This window comes from Lipotes vexillifer, unplaced genomic scaffold (assembly GCF_000442215.2).
Source record: "Lipotes vexillifer unplaced genomic scaffold, Lipotes_vexillifer_v1.1 scaffold732, whole genome shotgun sequence".
NCBI lineage: Eukaryota > Metazoa > Chordata > Mammalia > Artiodactyla > Lipotidae > Lipotes > Lipotes vexillifer.
In genome coordinates, this window is record NW_006792596.1 from 890,378 (window position 1) to 914,587 (window position 24,210).

The following is a 24,210-nucleotide window of genomic DNA, read 5'->3' on the forward strand; positions in this document are numbered from 1 at the left end:
AGGGGCCACGAACCCGTGTCCCCTGCATCGGCAGGCGGACTCTCAACCACTGCGCCACCAGGGAAGCCCTTGTTTTGATTTTTATTTATGTGTTTTTGAAAAATAAAAATTGTATATATTTAAGGTATACAATGTGATGATTTGATATATGTAGCATTGTAAAATGATTTCCACAATCAGATTAATTAACATATCCATCACCTCCCATAGTTCTTTTTTTTTTTTTTTTTTTTTTGGTGTAGTGAGACTACTTGAGATTTGGCCTCTTAGCAGATTTCCACCGTGTAATACATTATTAACTATAGTAACCATGCTGTACATTAGGTCTTTAAAATTTATGTATTTAAGGTCTCAGGTTGAGCTTTTAAGCACTTTGTAAGACATGACTGTAGGTAACTTTCCTATCAGATTTCTAGATAGCCATGTTGGGTTAATAGCCATTGGGTTTATTCCTTTACCTCATGTAATCCCAGTAACTGTGGTGGTATTTAGAGGTGAAATAGGCAAGTGAAATGAATACCTCTGCTGTGAATGTTTTAGGGAAAGAAATTCTAAAAATTTTGTAACTAAAAGCAAATTACATACAATGGTGAGTACGGGTATTGGATTTATCTATTTACTTCCTCCCAGTTTTATTGAGATATAGTTGACATACAGCACTGTATAAATTTAGGTGTACAGTATAATGATTTGACTTACATACATCAAGAAATGATTATCACAATAAGTTTGCTTATTTATTTATTTATTTATGTATTCGGCTGTACCGCGCAGCTTGTGGGATCTTAGTTCCCCGACCAGGGATTGAACCTGGGGCCCTCGGCAGTGAGAATGAGGAGTTCCAACCATTGGACTGCCAGGGAATTCCCATCACAGTAAGTTTAGTGGCCATTCATCATCTCATATAGATACAAAATTAAAGAAATAGAGAGCTTCCCGGGTGGCACAGTGGTTAAGAATCCACCTGCCAGTGCAGGGGACGTGGGTTCGAGCCCTGGTGTGGGAAGGTCCCACATGCCGTGGAGCAGCTAAGCCCATGCGGCACAACTACTGAGCCCCCCTGCTGCAACTACTGAGGCCCAGGCGCCTAGAGCCCGTGCTCCGCAGCAAGAGAAGCCACCGTAATGAGAAGCTTATGTGCTGCAACGAAGAGTAACCCCTGCTCGCCGCAACTAGAGAAAGCCCACACACAGCAACGAAGACCCAACGCAGCCAAAAATAAGTAAATAAAGAAATAGATTTTGTACTGAGAACTGTTAGGATTTACTCTCTTAACTTTCATATATAACATACAGCAGTGTTACCTGTATTAGTCATGTTGTACATGACATCCTTAGTACTTATTTATCTTATAGCTGGTGGTTTGTACCTTTCTTGACCGCCTTCATTCAGTTCCCCTCCCTCCCACTCCCACCTCTGGGAACCACAAATATGATCTCTTTTTCTACAAGTTTGTTTGTATGTTTGTTTGTTTTTGAAGTATAATTGACTTACAACACAATGTTAGCTCCCGTTACACATAGTGTTAGCATAGTGATTTTTTTTCCTATACATTTGAAAATGATCATCACACGTCTAGTTAAGACATGTCATCACAAAGATATTACTTTGATATTGACTATATTCCCCACGCAGTACATTTCATAACTGCGACTCATTTATTTTTCAGCTGGAAGTTTGTACCTCGTACTCTCCCTCACCAATTTCTTACCTCCCCCCACCCCCTGCCCCCCAGGTATTGCCTTTATTCTACACTTTGATTCTTCTTCATTAAAAAAAAAAAAAGAAATTTATTTACTTAGTTGGACGCACCGGGTCTTAGTTGCGGCACGCGGGCTTCTCTCTAGTTGTGGCTCAGGCTCCAGAGGATGCAGGCTTAGTTGCCCTGCAGCATGTGGGATCTTATTTCCCCGACCAGGGATCAAACCCATTGGAAGGCGGATTCTTAACCACTGGACCCCCAGAGAAGTCCCTACGCTTTGATCCTTAACATTGATCAGTCAACTTCCATATATTTGAAAGTTTGTGTCTTTTGATCAATATTGATCAATATCTCCCTTTTCCTTCCATTCCCCAGTCTCTTGCAGTTCTACTCTCTGTAACTATGAGTTCAACCTGTTTTTTTTAGGTTCCAGGTATAAGTGAGGTCATGTGATATTTGTCTTTGTGTGTCTGGCTTATTTCACTTAGCATAATGTCCTTCAGTTTCATCCATGTTGTCACAAATGGCAGGATCTCCTTTTCTATGGCTAAATATGTATACATGTGTAATATGTGTGCGTATATATCATCATATATTCTTTACCCATTCATCTGACAGATATTTAGGTTGTTTCATATCTTGGCTATTGTGAATAATGCTGCAGTGTACATGGAGGAGCAGATACCTCTTTGAGACAGTGATTTTATTTCCTTTGGATATAAACCCAGAAGTGGGATTGCCAGGTTATGTGGCTGCCTGCTTCTTTGAGGCTGCATGGTGGCCTGGATTTCTGAGGCTTTTGGATTCCTTGCTTCTAGGCTCCTTCTTCTAGTCCCAAGAGCTTCTCCCTAGGATGTACCAAGACATCCCTGCTCTTTTCTGTTGTGCTTCTCGTGCTGACAGCTGGGCCTGCACTTCGATGCTGTGTCTGCCTGTTGGGGTGAATGGTGTCCGAGCACCTTCAGGGGCATCTGCCCCTCAGTGTGTGACCCAGTGTTGTGCTCAGTCCCTCCTGGTTTCCTTCCTGCTCCAGATGCAAGGCCATTTTCATTTGCATTGCTCTTTTATTATTGTTGTTGATAGCTACCCAGTCTAAGGTGCCTACTTTGTGTCTGGTAGTTCCCTCGTATCATCTCATTTATTCTTCACAAAAACCCTAAGGTGTGGGTATTATAAACATTTTACAGAGAAGGAAACTAAGGCTCAAAGAGATTTAGTAACTTCCCCAGTGTATGTCCCTAAGTAATAGCAGAACTGAGATTCTAGCTGAAAAAAAGAAATGCCTAGGAAAGTTAAAAAAAAATACAGATTCTTGGATCTTACCAAAGAGATTCTAATATTTGTAGGTTTGGTATGGGGACCAGGGAATATATATTTTTAACAGTTGCATAGTTTTTTAATCAGTCGAATCAATTGGTCCAAAGACTGTCCTTTGGGAACATTCTTTACTGTTCCCAAGGATAGTATACTGTTGGTATACTGCAGTGTAGCATTCTTTACTGAGAAAAAGCTAACTATAGCCTTGGTGGGTCTGATTTCTCTTGTTACACAGTGTAGCTCATTTAAGGATGCCTAGTTGTGTGTGACACATGTCAGACCTGTTTTGATTCTGCTTCAGAGACACCCAAGGGGCATGTCTGCACAGACAGTCTCTTGGAAAGTAGCAGGCTCTGAAAGCAGACTCTCAAAATTTGAGACCCTGGTGAGAAAACCTGTCCTGTGAAACAGAAGCTGGAAAGGGTCAACAGAAAATGAAGGAGATTGCCTTAAGAGATGCTTTGTTAAAATGCGGCCGCTGATCCTAGGATGTTATCAGCAAAAGCCAGAAATGTAGCATGTTAAGAAAGTGTGCACGACTCGGCTGCGTTTCAATTTGACTGATTGTTAGCCTGCAACAGAAGGGTGTGCTAGGTACAAGGGCCAGGAAAAAGCAAGCCCAGGAGGAAGTTCATCCAGCTGTATTTGGATAAGAATGTGTTCGATTTCAGGGCAGCCAGCCTCAGTTCTTGGTATAGAAAGCTTCCTGGGAAGAGAGGAGTAGTCTCTAAGAGTGTTTCCAGCAGGAGCTATAGTCCTTGAGGACGACCCGCTGCTCTTGACGGAAAGTGGAGCTCACTAAGCAGGAATTCCCTCGTGGACCTACTGGATGACTAACCCAACCAGGAAAGGGCAACCTCCAGAGATGCGTGGACTCAGGCCTACCAGCTCATCAGTTCATTTGTGTGCTGCTGGAACAGTTGCTCTTGTGTGGGTTTGGGTAGCATGAGCCCATTGCCTCCAGAAGGGCTCCCACTGGCTCAGCTGATTGAAGCTTAGTTTCTGAAGACTAAGCTCCGAACCCGCAGTGGCTCTGTCAAGGACCGATACCTGTGAGATTCAATCTGGAACCCCCAGCCAGACTCTCTTAGCTGAAAAAAAAAAATTATTTGTCTAGGCTTAGGGGGCTCAGGGATGGGCAAGGGGCCTCTGGGCATCTGTTGACAGATGTCTCTAGTCTTTGGACACTAAGAGGACTGGAGACTTAAGTTTTCTCCTAAGAAGTAGATATTCCCAAGAATGCTGCTTTTCACACCAACCACATAGAAAACTTGGTCCAAGAAAAGTGGCTAACTTTGTGTGTCCTAGATGGGTAGGTGATTTAAATGACACCATGGAGGGATTGAGGCAAAGGGGACATGAGCAGCTGCCGTGTGAGTCAATGGCAAAGTGGGATTCAAATACCCGTGTCTCTAACTTCTCATCCTGTGTTCAGCCCAGTTAAATCTCAGTTATTCCAATCAGCGTCACGGCTCTGTCTACATTTGGTTTCTCTAGACACTGCCTCTTTACTGCCTTGGATCTGGTTGGCTCATGAACTCCTTTGTGTCAGAGATCTTGAGATTTTGTTTTGCATATGGTAGAGAAAAGTTTGTGTGACACGCTTGTTATGATCACGAAGAGGTAAAGAGTTAGAGCTGCCCCAGGTGAGATCTCTAAGTCACAGAGTGAAACAGTTTTATCCCCCTCCTCTCATCAAAAAAACCAAAAAAGATGTTCATGGCTTTGCTGTGGTTGATTTTCTGTAGAATGAAAGGTACTTTGTCTCAGTAGCAATGGTCCAACTGAGCTGTTGGTGAAGCTTATGGGGAAGACTGTGGTGAGCGTGTGAAAGATGGTGAAATCGGAGCCCAGGCTGGGGACAGAAAGGACATCTTATGAATGAAAATTGAGGACACAAATTAAGCAAACACACACACAAAACACACACAAGCCAAAACCCCATGTAATTCCTTAAGTAAATTCTATAACAACTACATATAAAGTACTCATAATTAGTATAGCAATTATTTTACAGTATTTTTACATCTTAAAAAGTTATGCATCAAATCCCTTAACCTTCCTTTCTGCAAGGGTGCCTGCGCTTCTCCTGTGAGGTGAACACTCCTTGGAGCACAGACTTCCCTCCAGCCCTGCTTCTTGCATCCATCACTACAGCACCTGCGCTGGGCCTGCCTGCATGCTTGCTGATGGCTTTTCAAGGACGGGTCAGCGAAGTCAAAGTGAGCTTTCGCTCCACTCCCTCTGAGCGGCTGCCTTGTGAGGTTATACATCCCCAGTGGATGACGTTTCCAGCTTAGAATATAAATAGAAAGGCTACACCAAACACAGGCTCTCCGTCTTTGAATTTACCCCCAAACCTAGAATTCTCTGGCCAACATAGATAATATTTACTGGAAAAGCAGTGAATTCTGGCATGTCAGGGACTGCTTTGAAGTTTCTCCTTCTAAGAGGAGAACATCCTTTTATATATCACCGTGGCTTCTACTGGGTACTTGCAGTTTTTGAAAACAAGCCTACAGAAGGCGTTTGCTATTAAGAAATTACGTGCTCCGTGAAGCTGAAAGGTTGCCTGTCTGGCCCGAAGACATTTTTTCTGTGCAGGCTATGAGGGCAGTCAGAAGGTGAGGTAGTCAGGAGGGAAAAACACAGCTGGCTTCAGTATTAGAAGCAAAGATAGGCATTTGGCTGTTTATTGTGGTACGTGCTTCGGGGATCAGAGCCCACGGAGGAGCATCCGTAGCATGGGGGCGTGTGTGGGACCAGCATGCGGGCTGGGAAAGGCGGCTGGGGCTACGCTTCCCTTCACTGCGCTGCTGTGGTCACATCATTTTCCCCCAGCCCCTTGTATCAGCACTCTTGGTTTTCACTAATTGTGAAAGTTCCTCTTTTTGCAGAGGGATCTATGTCTTCCCTGCCTCGTAAAAATCATCCTGAATTTAAGCTGCAACTATAAAAAACCCCCAGTAAACAAGAAGCAGTCTTTCTGATCTAAGTGATGGGAAAGTGGACTTTTATTTTCTATTTAAAGAAATAGGAGTCTTCGTAATGTATTAGAAATTTCTAGTTAAAAAAAAAGTTTGATATGGGCTGGATTTCATAGAAGAAGGCAGTCCTTAAAATGCTTATCTATTTCTGCTCAGAAGCATCACTTTCAGTTTTTAGGAAAAGTAAAAACAAATTTGGAATTGGAAATGAGGTCACTTGCCACTCTCAATGCAGTGATTTCCACATAAAGTTTAAGGAAAAGGGAAAAAAAAAAAATATATATATATATATATATATATATATTTTACCTAGAAGAGGTTCACCAACTTTACTAGACAATGAGAATTTGGTACTTATACTCAAATACAGTAAATTTGAAATTTACCATGTCCATGAGTGACAGTCTCTTCATCTTTAGTATTCCTTTGGCATTCTCATTCCTATTACACTTTTCCGCTACACTCTTCTCTAATTAAAAAATATATCCTGGGCTTCCGTGGTGGCGCAGTGGTTGAGAGTCCGCCTGCCGACGCAGGGGACGCGGGTTCGTGCCCCGGTCCGGGAAGATCCCACATGCCGCGGAGCGGCTGGGCCCGCGAGCCATGGCCGCTGAGCCTGCGCGTCCGGAGCCTGGGCTCCGGAACGGGAGAGGCCACAACAGTGAGAGGCCCGCGTATCGAAAAAAACCAAAACAAAACATCATTCTAGATGTAGTTCCTCCTCCTCATTCCTTAAATCCTGTCATGATTCAACCTCATAAACTTGATTCCTAAACTTGGCTCCCACCCCTCTTGTTTTCTCCATTTCCGTGGCCACCGCCCTAGTGCAAGCTCCCATTGCTTTCCTCTGAACCTGAGCCATAACTTTCCATTTCATTCAGTCTGGCTTTCCTCTGATCTGTGCTCTCCTCTTCAGCCAGAGCGATCTTTGGAAAACACATTGCAGATTAAGTGACTCTGTTGCCCACCCCCCAGCTTTCCGTGGCTCCCCAAGAGCATGGGATGGAGTTGAGATCCTTTAGCCTGGGGTTCAAGGGTCCCCACGGCCTGGCTTCCTGCCTCTACCCTCAGCAGTGTTGGCCATCCTGAAGACCCCGGTGTTGCCCGAGTGCGCCATACTATTGTACATGCCTGTGCCTTTCCATGGATCGTTCCCTCTGCTTAGAATTTTACTTTCTCATTTTTCCTTGATGGGTTTCTTTTTTATTTTTTAAGGTCTGGCTCATGTCACCAAAGCCTAGACAACCCCCCTCCCCCTCCCCCCCTCCCCTGACCCCTCTGCTCCCACCCAGGTCAAGGTAATCATTTGCTCCTTTATTCCCTCTCTGTATTCTGTATTCTCTTCACATCATGTATGATGAACTTTTACATTGTTTATTTTTGAATGTGTTTCCTTGTGTACTTGTTGTACCAGACTCTCAGCAGCTTGAGGCTGAGGGCTTTGTCCAACTCACATTTCCAACCCCAGCACTCACCCCAGTGGGTGTTCCGTCATAGCTAGGTAGGCAGGGTGTTTACTGAGTGCATAAAGCAATGAATGCTCTGGCTTCCCGGGTACCAACAATGAGCCTAAATCACCCTGCACTGTTGTGCTCTCCCTCAGCCAAATGTGGGACGTGTGGGGAACGGACCCTGCCTCTAGTTCTCACTCTCACCGTGCAGTGCCCTTATGACTGACCTGCCCTTCAGTGCTTCCCGTGATATTCACTTGAATCTGTGTAAAGCCCAAGGTGGGTTGGAGGGGAGGGCGGGCAGGAGGGTGTAGACAGGTTTGTCTCTTCTCAGGACCACCTTGCCCACTTCCTGCCTTTTGAGCACTCAAGTAGCCCCCAAGTATCTTGGAGTTTTGCTGTAAGAGCCCCTAAAGTGGAAGAGTCACTTGTTCTCATCACCTCCTTCCACGATCTCAGAGAGACTGTGTTTTGTAGAGGGATCCATAAGGCATAATTTCCCGCAATATGTAGCATGAACACTCTCTCTGAGGGACTGATATACAAAAATTCAAATGAATGTGATGGAGAAATTAGAAGTGAATGTTCATGCCACCAGAGGAGAGTTTTCAAGGATTCGCTGCCTGTCTTCTCTGTGTGTTGAACTCTCCTGGGTGTTGAAACTGTGATGCCCTCATAAAGACTGATTTGCCTGCAGCTGTTCAGCAGACCATAAACAGCTGCTGCTGTAATGTGGAGTTGTTTGCACTAAGTAGGATTTTTCATCTTATAGGAGTTGAGTTTTACTGGTTCAAATGGAAAACCTATTCCTTTGGGAGTTTATTTGTTCCAACATTTATCTGTAATAGAGAATCAGGAATTTCAAGGACATTTTTTTTTCGTATGATGGTGACCCACCAGAAGGCCTGCTCTCAGAAAGGCACATTGCATGGGTTTCTTCAGTCTCATTACCACCTCTCCTCAGATTAGCTTGGAACCAGTGGCTGGGGACCCAGACAATTCACCTGGCACATTCAGACCACTGGTCCCTAGCTGACCTGGACCCGAGAATGTGGCTGAGTTAGTTCCATCAGTGTGTGTGTGGCCCAGTAGGAGCTGACACTGAGTGAAGACGGGTGACCCACACGGCAACCAGACTTCAGCCTCAAGGCCCACCACTTCCAGGCTTAACCAAGGGAACCGACCACAGGCTCTGTGTGGTTGGGGAAAAGGCTGGAAGAAAACAGGGGAGGCTAATCAGTTTCCTCTGAGAATATGAACTCGGTCCTTCTTGAAAGCTTTTTGAGAACACTATGACTGAAATTTTGGACAGCCTGCAGTGGAAGTCACATTTGACCACCTCCAGACTCGAGGCTGTTGTTTTTGTGAAAGTCTATTTTAACCAAAGGAAATCCTGTTTCCCCAGTAGTACTGGCAACAGCCCTGAGATGCACGGTCGTCTCAGGAGTGCTGTGAGGATACAGGCTCTCTTTAATCTCAGAATTAAAAAAATTGATGTTTACCAGGTGTATTAGCATAATTGGAATGTGTTGGCCTGTCTGCTGGCCTTCCTTCCACGGGGTGGCGGGGGGTGGGTGACCTCGTAATTAAAGAGCATCGTGTTCATGTGGCAGCCTGTTTCGCCTTTCATAGCTTTTCGTGAGCAGTTACGGGCAAGACTGTTACCCTGGGCTGTTAGAGGCTCATCCCCGCCGAGACAGCTGTGGCCAGAACAAAGGGGAGGCCGCACCCCACTTGACATTCTCCTGAGCGGGAAACGAACAGAGGACGGCTCCGTGTGGAAGTGATACCTGGTGTCCCAGAGAAGGTGCCGGGGTTTGCTGTGCATGTGTACCTTTCTCAAAAATATAGGCAGGCCGAAAAGTGATTTCCCTTTTCTTCAAGTAAGAGGCTAGGAAGACAAATAGCCTCTTGATCTCTTTATGTGTATCTATTTTTTAAAAATTGAAGTGTAGTTGATTTACAATATTAGGTTAGTTTCGGGTGTACAACACAGAGATTCACTATTTTTATAGGTTGTATTCCATTTTAAGTTATTACAAAACAAGGCCAGATTTCCCTGTGCTGTATGATATATCTCTGTTGCTTATCTATTTGATACATAGTAGCTTGTATCTCTTAATCCCATACCCCTATCTTGCCCCCGCCCCCTTCCCTCTCCCTACCGGTAACCTCTAGGTGGTTCTCTGTATCTGTGAATCTGTTTCTGTTTTGTTATCTATATTCGTTTGTTTTAGTTTTTCGATTTCACATACACGTGATAACATAGAGTATTTGTCTTTCTCTGTCTGACTTACTTCACTAAGAGTAACCTTTTTTTGGATCTGTGTGTATCTGATTTGACATTAGCTATTTAAATTGCATTCCTAATGCCTCAGGACTTTACTAGGCAGAGCCCCTGACAGTCCCATGAACCTTAAGAGCCCACATTTCCTGCACTTGATTCTACGTTTATTCCCACTCTCTCCTGCCACCCCAGACCCTCCAACAGTGCCTGGGAAATAGTAGGTGCTCAGCAAATATGTTTTAGATGAAAGAATGACTCTCCCTTCGGAGTTCTCCCCCCCAAACCAGTCTGGAAGTCCCCAGCAGGGTGTCTGCCATGTGTTCAAGTCCATCTGTCAACCACAGTCCCCTTGTGGCCTCTGGCTGTTCTGAGGCCCCTGCCTGTCTCCCTGGTGACTGCAGCTGCTGCTGACCTCCCCCCAAACGTCTGCGCTGCATCAGCATGCTGGCTTCCCTCCGTCTGTCACACTGTCCCCAGTCCCTGATCTCTCAACTTTCCCACCTCTGCCTCTGCTGTCCTCGTGGGAGCCCAAACCGTCTCGGGAGAAGGGCAGAAAAATGTCTTCAAACCTTTTCTCTCCTACTCAAGATTTAAGGACCTCTGCCACAAACATCTTTCTTTCTTGAACCTGAAACTAAAAATGTCCTTATCTTAGTGTTTTTTCAGTCCTGGTTAGCTAAATATGTCTACCCAGAGCCCTCCCCCAGATACTCTGATTCGGGGGGGTCAGAAGAGGAGTCTTGGCATTTGTATTTTTCTGAGGCTCAGAGAGGATTCAGAGGTACACATTGTGAAGGACGCTGCCTTAGGTTATCCACTCATACAAGGGACACCCAGAGGAGTCATCAGCTTGGGCTCAGTGATGATACTCTGCTAGGAAAGGGCACCTTTAGGGAGGCAAGGATCATGTCTTTTAATTTATCTGAACAGCACCATATTTGGATAAAGATATAATTAATTCTTTTTCATTTGTCCTGTTAACATAAAGGTAGAAACTGTGGTGGAAGTACTGAGCCTCCCTCACTGGCAGCATCCAGGAGAGGCTGAATGACTGTCCAGTTGGGATGCTGCAGAAGGACGTCTGTGTACGGTTAGGCCGACGCAAGATGCTGTGATTCAATTCACTGATACATCACACAATTACTGAATCCCTAGTGTGTATTTTGCAGGTTTTAGAGAATCATTCGATAGGCACCCTGCCCCCGGAGAGCAGAGTCTAGAAGGGTGGCTCTGTGGTTCGTTCTCCAACAATTTATTCATTCACTTTGCTGGGTTAACTCTTTTGAGTACTTACTCGGTACCAGGCATTGTGCCGAGCTCTGGGGCTATCATGGTGAAGAAAACTGAGGCCCTGTCTTCTTGCAGCTTACGTTCTAATGGAGGAGATGGAGAATGAACACACAAACATAGCACTTGCCTGAAAACAGCGAGCAGGAAGGGTAGAGAAGGCCAAAGTCTGGTGAAAGTTCTAGATAAACTCTCTGAGCATTCAGAGAAAAGATAACACCTGTGTAGGTGGGTTAATCCTTTAAGACCAAAGTAGCAAAATTCAAATGATGAATAAAACCACTTAGCTCATCTAATGGCATTTTAAAAACAGATTTTATTTTGTAGAGCAGTTTTAGGTTCAGAGCAAAATTAGCTGAAGGTAGAGATTTCCCCTAAGTCCCCACACGTGCATAGCCTCCCCCATTATCAATATCCCCCTCTAATAATGGTGTTTTTTATGCATGAAGAAAGCAAGCTAGAGAGGCTAAGATAACCAGATTGGCTGGTGTGCCCCTGCTGCGCGAGGGCGCTAACGAGGTTCTATGCAGAGGTGAGTCCACCGGGGAGACGGGGGTGGAGGCTCTGTCTTCATTTTTCATGTGGCACGTCAGTCAGCCCTGAGAACAGATCTCTACACATGGTTTATGGAATTGAGATGAATTGAAATAAGCTGGTCCGCTGATCTGTACCCTACACTTCCGAAAAGACTCCGAGGAGCAAGCTACTTGACAATTAGACGCATCTTCTGCTGGAAAGTTGCTTTTAACAACCACAAATCTGGAAGTGTGTCAAAGCAACAATTCTGTGATTCATTTGGGTAACACTGTCTTTCCTGGAATGAAAGGATTCCTTTTTCACGTAGAAATTGGGAAAGAAGTCCACTCTTATTTTGAACTTCTGGTTGACAGAGTTTTGTAAATGAAAACAGTTCCAAGTCACAGAGATGTTATCCCAGCCTGTTGTCTATAATGGGGTAGAGTGCAAGAAACAAATAGTCTTAAGGGTGGGCCAAATAAACGGTTTTCCTGAGGAGCCCACTCCTGATCCCAGATACCCACTAACCTCTGCTCACGTTTCTTAGAATGCACTTGGGATTGGCTGTAACTTTCATTACTTTTTATTGGTCAACTGGTGTTTAAAGCTTTATTCAAGTATTTCATACTACATATCTGGTTCGTAGCAAATGTTTTTTGAATTAACAAGAAGGCAAATATATACCTGTTCCTAGGATAGAAAGCCCAGAGGTAAACCCACGCACATATGGTCACCTTATTTTTGACAAAGGAGGCAAGAATATACAGTGGAGAAAAGACAGCCTCTTCAATAAGTGGAAAACTGGACAGCTACATGTAAAAGAATGAAATTAGAACACTCCCTAACACCATACACAAAAATAAACTCAAAATGGATTAAAGACCTAAATGTAAGGCCAGACACCATCAAACTCTTAGAGGAAAACATAGGCAGAACACTCTATGACATAAATCACAGCAAGATCCTTTTTGACCCACCTCCTAGAGAAATGGAAATAAACCCAAAAATAAACAAATGGGACCTAATGAAACTTCAAAGCTTCTGCACAGCAAAGGACACCATAAACAAGACGAAAAGACAACCCTCAGAATGGGAGAAAATATTTGCAAATGAAGCAACTGGCAAAGGACTAATCTCCAAAATTTACAAGCAGCTCATGCAGCTCAATATCAAAAAAACAAACAACCCAATCCAAATCTGGGCAGAAGGCCTAAATAGACATTTCTCCAAAGAAGATATACAGATTGCCAACAGACACATGAAAGGATGCTCAACATCACTAATCATTAGAGAAATGCAAATCAGAACTACAGTGAGGTATCACCTCACACCAGTCAGAATGGCCATCATCAAAAAATCTAGAAACAATAAATGCTGGAGAGGGTGTGGAGAAAAGGGAACCCTCTTGCACTGTCGCTGGGAATGTAAATTGATACAGCCGCTATGGAGAACAGTATGGAGGTTCCTTAAAAAGCTACAAATAGGACTACCATACAACCCAGCAATCCCACTACTGGGCATATACCCTGAGAAAACCATAATTCAAAAAGAGTCATGTACCACAATATTCATTGCAGCTCTATTTACAATAGCCAGGACATGGAAGCAACCTAAGTGTCCATCGACAGATGAATGGATAAAGAAGATGTGGCACAGATATACAATGGAATATTACTCAGCCATAAAAAGAAACGAAATTGAGTTATTTGTAGTGAGGTGGATGGACCTAGGGTCTGTCATACAGAGTGAAGTAAGTCAGAAAGAGAAAACTACTGTATGTTAACACATACGTATGGAATCTAAAAAAAAAAAAAAAAAAAAAGGTTCTGAAGAACCTAGGAGCAGGACAGGAATAAAGACACAGATGTAGAGAATGGATTTGAGGACATGAGGAGGGGGAAGGGTAAGCTGGGACAAAGTGAGAGAGTGACATGGATGTATATACCACATAAAATAGATAGCTAGTGAGAAGCAGCTACGTAGCACAGGGAGATCAGCTCGGTGCTTTGTGGCCACCTCGAGGGGTGGGAGGGAGGGAGATGCAAGAGGGAGGAGATATGGGGATATATATATATATGTATAGCTGATTCACTTTGTGATACAGCAGAAACTAACACACCATTGTAAAGCAATTATACTCTAATAAAGATGTTAAAAATTTTATGTATATATATATATATATATATATATATAATATATATATCCTGTTCCTTTTAGTAGATTGTGAATGTTTGAGAGCAAGAATATCTCTCTTTAATTTAGTTTATTTAGATACTCACCATCCCCCATCATGTAGCCCAAAGTCCAACGTGACATTTTTATTTCTTAATAAATACTAATTTATTATTTTGAGCAAGTGGCTCTTTGTAGATATCTGAATGTCCAGCACTAATTTTCTGATTACTCAGAAAACTCTGTGAGAACCTAGATTCATAGATGGTATTTTGCATAAGTAAAATGTTGAAGAAACAAAGGAAAAAAATCCCCAATATAAAAAATTGTGGATCCTTGTGATTCTATTCTTATCTATGCTTTTGGTTTTCTTTACCTTTTATTTCCCCCCTAAGGAGGTATGATTACCATTTTTTATTACTATGAGGTTTAGGACATTGCCAAGACATGAACGTCAACTTTCAGTTTAAGAACATGCTTTGAAACACATTCAGTTATTTCAAGACTTACTTGCTACCTTTTCCTTGAAATAGAGTTCTGGGCTTTCTGACACTTCCCCTTAGAAGTGAGGTTTCTTTGAATAACTGAGGCCTTAAGAAAAGTTACAACACCACTGTCTTCAGTCCATCCACAAGACTGTCTTTGCACGCAAGCACACCACTGACGTCAGCAGGACTTGGGTGAAGTTCTTTTTTTTTTTTTAAATCACTGGGAACTGGGGAGTGGAGGTGGGGTGAGGTATATGGGACATGTCTGTGTGCTAAGAATGAATTGCCTGTGATGAAATTTGGAATGTGATGGTTTTCGAATAGAATTGGTTCCTGTGTTGTTTTCCCATAGGACAAGAAAAAATATATACCCAGAATGACAGTTATTCCAGGAACTTTAAAAATTCTTCCATCATGTTTGATAGACGGACGGCTGTTTTATGGCTTATGAGGACTGGCTGATGTGAAAGGATTTGGCATCTGATTTAGGAGAGGTGTAACTCTGAGCTGAACTTATTAGACTCTCTCAATCTGTTCTGCAAGGAGAGATCATTTGCCTTCTCCTTAGAGCCAATGCTTCAACATGGAAGATGGGGTGTTCATATATGCATCTTCAATTCATGGCCGACTACTTTCAGAAAACTGTACGGCCCCAAGCATTTGTGAGATACAAAATCACTTGTCATTTTTATCCAACATTCCCCAATCTTCACGTTTATTGTTCAGGACTTTAATTCACTTCCAAAACATCCTGTCCTACTACGTATGAGCAAATAATCACTTTTCTTTAGTCACTATATCTAGAATTATTCTATTTGATTAGCAGATTTTTCCTGTGTGCCTATGTGCCTAGCTATGTATAGATATATCAAAGTTTTAAAAATCTAAGACCTAAACACAAAGCATTTATGAGAACAAATACTCTTTAAGGTAGTTTAAAATCTTAATTTAATTGTGGTTTGTAGAAGAGAGGGGTGGTAGTTATCTTTAGGAGCAGAAGAGAGCTTGCTGGAAGAGATGGGACTTTTAATGTAATGGACTTTGAAGATTTAGCATAAGGTGTGTAATCTATCAAAATGACAACAGAGGATGGGAAACTTTAAAATTAATTTTGGGCTTTTGAGGGTCAACTATGGAGTCATGTGTAGACAGAGTTTCAAGTTGCGCTGTATCTTCTTAGAGGTCAACATGTGCCTGTGAATTCTTATTAGACTGTGTTCCTTTTATTTATAGCTCCCGTTTGATTGTGCTCAGAAGGTTGTTACTAATACTGATAAGATTTGTGGGTACAGAAACACTTTGAAAACAACCTTTCCTAAATTGTTTTAGTTCTTTAGCTAATTTGAAGGGGAAACTGAACAAAAAAAGAGTTAACCAAATACTGTGAAACCCCTAAATTTCTTAACCTTAGGCCAGGTGTTCATTGTGAATCTTATTAATTCTAATAATTTTCAGCTTCATTTAAATTAAGTGACGTGAAGACTTTTTCATATCCTTGTTCATTCAATGCAAGTGGAGTTTTTACCTAATTGACCAATCAACAAATGCATTTTTATTGGGCATCTATTATGTGCCCAGAATTTTCTTGTATCTATAATCTAATATACTTAATTTATAAATATAAAAAATATATATTAAATTTAATTTAATGTCTTTAAGAGCCTAACCTTTTAGCAGCAAAAATGACAAGGTTGAATGTATTAAAGTGTGGGATAGTAGTGTGATGCTGGCTGTATAAGAGTGCTAATGGTAGAAGTCCAGGAAAGAAAGAAAAGAAAGAAGTAAAGAACACCTTGGGGAATCAGAGATTTAGACAACCAGTGAGTGAGAAGGGAAAGGCTTTTAGGTGATTGGACAAGTAGGGGGAAAGCCCTAAGGCAGAAGAGTGGGATATTAAGGTAGTGAAGGGCATAGAACCGATAAAGTGTTTTCCAAACAATTCTTACTTTCCTTGTTGTTTGATTGTGCAGGGAGAGTCCTAAAGTAGTTTTATTTAACATTGTTTGGTGAACAAAGTTTCTCTCTTTCTCATCCAATCCCCCCAACAACTTTATATAAAGTTCTGATGAATTCCATTGATTATCTTTACAGTTGATACAAAGGAATATATACCTTTAATATAATTGGTAGAAGACTTTTGTGATAGTTACATTCTTAATTTTTAAGGATTCAAATGTGAGATTTTATTGGTAAATCAGATTTGTGATTTATGATTATTTTTGATTATTATTTTAGACAGTCTTAATAAATATTCTAAATACGTGAATTCCAAGGTTAAAGGTTTCATAAAGTTTTCAAGAAAAGTCACAGCAATCGAAACTTTTTTCCCTTCAATAGGCTGTTTGGAAGTAAAAGTCAAAAAGCAAGTATGAGAAATGCAGAAGTTCTAAAGGGAACTTGGGAATTTATTTTTAGATTATTACCAGACACGCTTTTTTTGGCCAGCCGGAGACCCATTGAAATAGGGCTCATCCAGAGAAACTATGATCAAATCTAAATTATTTGTTTTTGAAAAAATACCTATAAAATATTTGCAGTTTTATCTTCATGGATAAAAGGTAGCCGTTTCTCTTAGAACTGTCTTAGAGAGCCGTGCTTCTCAAATGTTGATGTCAATGTGGATCACTTGGGAATCAGAATGCAGGTTCGGATGGGGAGGGTCTGAGATGGGACCTGAATTCTGCCTTTTTAAAAGCTCCCAGGTGCTGCTGCTGCTGGAACGGGAGCCAGATGAATGCGGAGGGACCTGCCAGAGAACAGACCTTGCCAGTACACTGGCATCTATTTCATTATTTTACTTAAAACATACATGTGGTGTCAGGACGCGGAGGAGGTTTTGCACCTTTAAGCGTGTGGCCCAGTGGGGTTGATCACTGGAGTACTAGACTGCAGAGAGCTGCGTGGGGGCAGGGACTGAGCCAGTTTTGTTCTCGACTATATCCTAGTGGCTAGCATGGACTAGATGGCCAGTAAACATATGGTGAGTAAATGAACAAATTTACTGTTGGCCTGGGGATGCCGTTAAGGTGGATGCTTTTCCTTGTCACACAAGCAGAACCTGACAAATCACGAAAGTCTAATAATAAAGCTTACCTCAGCCTTACAAATGTATTGTAAGAAAAACAACTGAAATCTAGGTATTATGGATTGCAAGCAACAGAACCCCTAAGAATGCAGAAGGTCAGAGAAGAAAAAATCAAGTTAAATCCTACCTTCCTGAAGGACTTTCTTTAGGACAGAGTTCTTGCTCTGTATTAAGGCCTCCCAAGCACCTTCCTTTCTCATCCTCTGTTCCATCCAGAGCTCTGGCTTCCTCTCCCCCTGTGTACTTTAGCTTCTGATGCTGTTAGCCAGGGCCCATCAGCCACCCCTGTGGTCTTCACATTTTCTCCTGCTTGCCTTGCCTGTGTCTTCTGAGTTCTCCCCTGGGGCATTTCTGACCAAGATAGATTTGTCTTGTCGTTTATGAAAGCAGGATGCAGCTCTTTCTTCCTGATGGCTATTAGTATTACCTTAGAATTACCTTAGTGTTTGAAATATTATCTGCCTAGCGACTTACTGTACTGTATTACCTACGTACTCCCAGCATTACTGGAGTGCTTAGGAGTACTCCACCTGGAGAATCACTTCTACTGCATGTGTTTTCTGTCCCCCCCCGCCCCTCTCATTAGCTCATGACAACAAAGTACTACTTGCTACCAATGTGACTGGAAACTGGAAACAAAGACAACACTGGCACTACTGGGCAGTACTGGATTTTAAGGAGGTCACGAAGTTACTCCCAAATATGTTTATATTAATTTTTATAATCATTGTTGAACTGGAAACTCAAAATCAAAAAATGCTTGTTGAGAACTTGAAGACCTCTAAGAATGCTTCTTCAGACTTGGGGGGATTTTTCAAGCCCAAACTGGAGAGAACTTGTCCAGACCTCAGGGCACTGCTTCTAGGCAAAAGGAGGTTTCTGGCTTCACTTGGTCCGGCCCACTTTACCAGAAGAAAACCGTAGGTGTCAAGGCAGAAGGCTTATGAACAATGGTGTTTGTTTGTTGGTGCTTTTCTTTGGTACACCTCCTTTATGAGCCTATTGCAGTGGTTGCTGGTTCGGGATTAGTTGAGGATTTCTAGTCCTAGTCATAGCTCAGTCTGCAAAACAACCACTTAGTGCAAGAGCTGCAGCCCTCTATAGAGCTCAGGGAGTCTGCCATGCCAGCTGCTTGAGAGCATCTCCAAGTGTTTTTGCTCAATTTGCTAACAGCAAACAGGAAACAGTTTGGGTTACACAGAGATATTTCTGAACCAATTTACTAAAGTACAGGGTCCTTGTCTTACCTCTGGCCAATCACTTCTCAGCAAATCAATCCATCCTATCAAATCTGACTCTCGGCTTCTACCCTGAACTCACTCCCACCTGTAGTGCCCACTTAGTGACATCCCATTAACACTAATCATTCTCTTCAGTTCTCCCTTTGCTTTCTTGCCAGGAGATTCTGTTCTGCAGATTGACCAACATCTAACTGGTCTCTCCCTAGACTGTAATCAGTTGGTGCCTCTGGTTAACTGTCTTTCAAGTCCTCTTTCTCTTTAGATGAAATGAACTCGGAAAACTGTAAATTCCCCCACTACAAGAAACTGTAGCGTTGAGCTTCCTCTTAGCTATGGTCAAGCCCCCTGATGGTATTAGCAGCACTATAATTGCAATTAATGAATTTGAAGTTTCGAAAAACAAATGAATGTGTCTTTCCTGACTTGGAAGCATCCTTGATCATATATTGCAAAGTGTAATATTCTCTTCTGGAACAGTCATCTGGAAACCTGGGAGTCATCTTTAATTTCTTATTTCCCTCTCCTCTTGACTTTCTTCTTTTTATTTTCTTCATTCCTGTTGCTTCTAATTTGGCTTATGATGTCATCACCATGGTCTCCTTGAAATCACTACCCACCCCTACACCCAGTCTCACCCCTAGAAAGTGATTTTTCTAAACACTGATCTGATCAATCACTCCCTGGCTTTAAATTCTTCAGTGACTCCCCATGGTCCACAGGATGAATTCCAAACTGCTCAGCTTGGCTTACAAAGTTTTCACAGTCTGGACTCTGTTTAAATCTCAGTAGCAAGTCTTGCTGTGCCCGCACACGCTCGGTGCTCTAGCCGATATTGAATTGCTTTCAGTTCCCTTCATGCAAGATGCCCTTTCCCACAGCTAGTCCTTGGCATGTGCTGGCCCCTCTGCCTGGGAGGAGTCTTCCTTCCAGACTCCTATTCCTCTTTCAGGAACTCAGTTTAGACATCACTTCCTTGGTAAAGTCCAGGCTCCCACAATACCTTTGCACTTGTGCCTTTCATAATCCTTAGCATTCTGGATTGAATTTATCTATTTTTTTCTTTCTCACTCAAGATGGCATGCAATTCGAAGGCAGGCATTGAATCTTACATTCATCTTTGCGTCTCCTGTGATTTCTCAGAATTTCAGGACTTTCCAACAGCCAGTTTTATGGCAAAGTAATTTTAGCAAGGACAAGGGGAAACCCGTCATTCTGACTTTAGTTCACACCAGAGCACCAACTATTGAATTATCTATTACACATAAGAACTGCATTCTTCCAGGCTTGATCTAGCACCCTGATAAAATCAATCCTGCCTTTATCTAGGTAAGCGTTAACCCACTGACTGGCACATAATACATTTTTAGTATACACTAGCTGCTAGATATTATTGTTAGAACTCTATCTATGGGCAAATTACCATCTAACCAAAGGGTCAGCAAGCCATGCCATTTATTTACTAATTAGCTCATCTTCATTTAAATTTACTTTATAATTGGGTTTCCTGTTCCATTTCTTTCTTTGAACTTATTTTGATTCTCAATACAACTCTCAGGCTGCCTTACACAAAAAGGAAAGGATAACATTTAGGATATAAGAAAGTCCTGTGGGAGTAAAGCTTTCTTCAAATCCTTGGTTAAACTTTCTGAGTTTAAGGGTCTGAGAGTACCTTCCTAAACAGAGTTGCGGAAGTTTCCATCTGTAATGGCAAACAAAGTGAAACCAAATTTAATTCATCTTTGCCTGGGAACAACAAGCTGCCCATCCTATATCTAAATTTGAAAAGACAGAGTAAAACACAAATTTTGATGGTGTGTGTGTGTGCGCGCGTGTGTGTGCGTGCAAACTTAGCAAAGCAACATGGCACATGCCAACTAAGACTACCCAAATGGCCACGGAATTCAACCCCTTACACAGATGGTGCACTACCTCAAGCAGTTAGATCTCAGTAGATCCCAAATGGGATGTCACAGGGACATCAGTGATTGAACATTCATCCTTTTGTTCAACAAATATTTATTGAGCCCCTTCTCTGTGTCAGGCATTGTTAGTAGCTGGGCACACAATGGTGAAGAACACAGGCTGTCCTGGCATGGATTGTCCCCCCAACTACCTCAGGTCAGTGTCACCAGAAAACTGAGCAATCAGAGTATGAAGACCTTACCAGCTGCCAGCGAGCATGCGAGGGAAGAAAGGGATGTCTGTGTGGCTTCCCCTTGACCCAGAGCCAGGAAGCACAGAGCAGGAGGCAGAGGCTCCCAGTTCAGTTAAGGACAGGAGGTTGAATGCCCAGGTTCAGGGAGAACAAAAAGGGGATTTTGGAGGCAGGCTTTTTCCTCAAGTTTTGTGTAGCAGTATTTCATTCATTCTTACTGTAGTCCAGTATGCCATTGTGTGAGTACGCCACAGTTTATTAACCTTCTGTTTCTGGGCATCTGGTTGTTTCCAGTTTTTGTCTTTTACAAACAGAACTACTGTAAACATTAAAAAGAAAAAATGTGTTTTTTTCTTTTAATGTCATGTGCACATATGACAAATTTCTTTTGGACGTAAATAGAAATGAGATTTCTGGTCAGAGAGTAGCTTAAACTCAACTTTAGAAGATAATGGCAGACAGTCTTCTAAATGGTTGTGAGATAGGCTGGGACCTGGGACCCTTTCCTGCAGTGCTTGCACCTGGACAAATGTCTCCTCAAGCTACAAATTACAAAGAAACTATAAGGGACTTAAAGTAACTGTGTGCCTGCACAGTTGGGGCAAATTATGGACAAAAGATACAAAAAGACCAAAAAAACCCCAACTTCTGAAGAGCCCAGGGCAAAAACAGGGTTTTGAGAGAAAAAGCAGGGTGCTGCGCATACCCCCTGCACTCAACATCACCTAAAGGGTGGGCAAAACACCTAAGCCACCCCTCCGGCCCACCTCTGGACAAACCCTACCCTCACCCCATAGAAGGAACCAGCTCGACTGCCCCCCCCGAACCCACCCTCAGGGAGCGAGCAAGGGAAGCTGTTACCTGTTCTCATTCCCCCCCTGCTGCAGCAGGGGCCCCAATAAAGCTTTGTCTGAATTTCTTGTCTGGCCCCTAGTCAATTTCTATTGATTGGGGAAGACCAAGAATCCTGGTTCGTATCAGTTGTACCAACTGACACTCCTGCATCAACATAGGAGAGTTCTAGTTGTTCTCACATCTTTCCTAACTCTTGGTAAAATCAGTTGTGTGTAGGGTTTTTCAGTCTTTCTGGTGGCTAACATTGCTAACTTTACTGGCTACTAATGAAGATGAGCACATTTTGTATATTTATTGACTATTTAGATATTAGATATATTTATCGGATATGTTCTTTTGTGCAATGACTATTCCATTCTCTTGCACAATTTTTATTGTTTTGACTGCCTTTTTCTTACTGATATGTGTGTGAGTGTGTTTTATATATATATATATATATATATATATATATATATATATATATATTTCTTTTTCATATTCTTTTCCCTTATGGTTTATGTGTGTGAGTGTTTTATATATATATATATATATATATATATATATATATATATATATATATATGGAAGGAGGGGGGAGGGGAGCTTTTTGTATATTCTACACTACTCCTTATCTATGGATCTGTCCTTATCATGATTGGTGCTTTCTTGTCTCAGCTTAAATGTTACTATCTCAGAGGGACTTTTCCACTCATTCAGTCTAAAGGAACTAACTAGTCCCTCTCTAGTACAAAACTCTCTATTGTGTATCTGATAGTTTTGTTGTTGTTTTTCTTATTTGCTTGTTGAGTGTTTCCACACACTTAAGTGTGAGCTCCATGAGGGCAGGACCATGTGCATCTTATTCATAGACTCATGGTTGAATCTCATGAACACAATGTGGGGTGAAAGAAGCCAGAAACATAGATATTGCATGCTTCCATTTATGTAAAATTCAAACTTAGACAAAACAAATCTGGGAGTCAGATTCCTTTGTGGGGAAGAGGGAATTGTGACTAGAAGGGGGCGTGAAGGGGGCTTCTGAGGTTCGGGGAATATATGTATTTTTAAAAATCTAGGTGATTTTGATGGTAGTTAATGGATGTATTCCCTTTGTGATATTACACTGAGCTGTACACTAATGATCTGTTTATTTTTCTGAATGTATTTTGTACTTCAATTGCACATCTATTCTATCCATTCAAATTTAAGTTTGAAGCTAGAGGGGGCTGTGTGGGAAGGCTGTTTGGCAGTTCTGTGGATTGAAGTGCTTATCTACTTTAGATAGAAAGGATGGGGAGCTGCCTTTTACCCTACATGTCCCTTAAATATCAGAATGAGGAGGACTTCGTGTTAGCTTCCCTAGTTCTCCTCTGAGAGTTCATGTAATTTCTTTAACAAAGATCCCTGCAATTTTGGGGTGGGGGAAGGCCTAGAGATAATGAGTAGCTAGTTGTCTGTCAGTCTGGATATAGGAGTAGGGACTGGAATGGGGCGGGGTGGGTAACTCTCAGATTAAGACCTTCATTTAGTCTTCACGTTTTCACCATTTTCCTCACCCCTGCCCTCTGTTCCACCCGTTCATACCTGTGATGCCCTGCTCCTTCCTCTATGGCAACTTCCTCCCCAGGAATAATTGACTGAGGTTCCTTTCATCCTATTTTAATTTATCAATCCTTCATCCATTTTTTCAGAAACTCATGTTCTGATGGTTCTTCTCTAGTTAGTTCTCTTTGATATCATGGGCTTATACCTTTTCAGTTTCCTTTATGTTTTCTTGCATTTGGGAGGGAAGAGATGCATGTCCTCATTTGGGCATTTTGATAAAGAAAACTCACTATTTCATTACCTAACATAGTCACACTTGAACTTTCTTTCCTGCTTTATCATTTGCTAATGCATGTTACATCCCCCATGAGGAATCAAGAGCATTTTACTACCTCTCACTTCCCTTTCCTGCTTCAGCTTTTGATTTTTATCATTTTTAAATTGTCAAGGTTTATGTCATTTACATTTTTTCCTTTAATAAAATTAAGCTCTTCTGTTACTGCTTCTAAAGACTTCTAAAAATTTAAGCGCCGCCCCCACCCCCACCGCCAAACAGCAAAAACTAAGCCGTGTGATTCACCCCATTTTGAAGGAAAGGTAATCCTGTGTCACTGAAAATCTTGTGGCTCAGAACAGACGGTCTTAAGTGTCAAGGTCCAGTGGATCCTCTTTTAATTATTTTCAGCTTCTTTTACTCTTCCTGGGTCATATTAAGATGATACTGTTTTCTTATTCTCTTGTCATTTTCTTTCTTTTAAAATCATTTTTTGGTGTTGCTATTATACTGTTTTGGATAATGTATTCATACTGGATTCTTGGATAGTAAGATTTCTTAGTTCTCGCATGTTTAAAAATACCTATATTGACCCTTAATTGGTACTTTGGTAGGGCACAGACATTTTAGATTCAGATAAATTTCCCTTAGAAAATGGAAGGCTTTGCTTCTTCTAGCATTTAATGTGGTGATGAGAAGTCTGAAGTCAGACTGATTCTCATTTATTTTCTTTGGAACCCACCAGAATTTTCTCCTTATCTGAAGAATTTTGAAACTTTACAATGTTTATCTAGGTGTGGATCTTTTAAAAATTTTATCTTGTCTCTCATTTGTAGGGCCCTTCCATTCTTAAGACTTGTGATTTTGCCC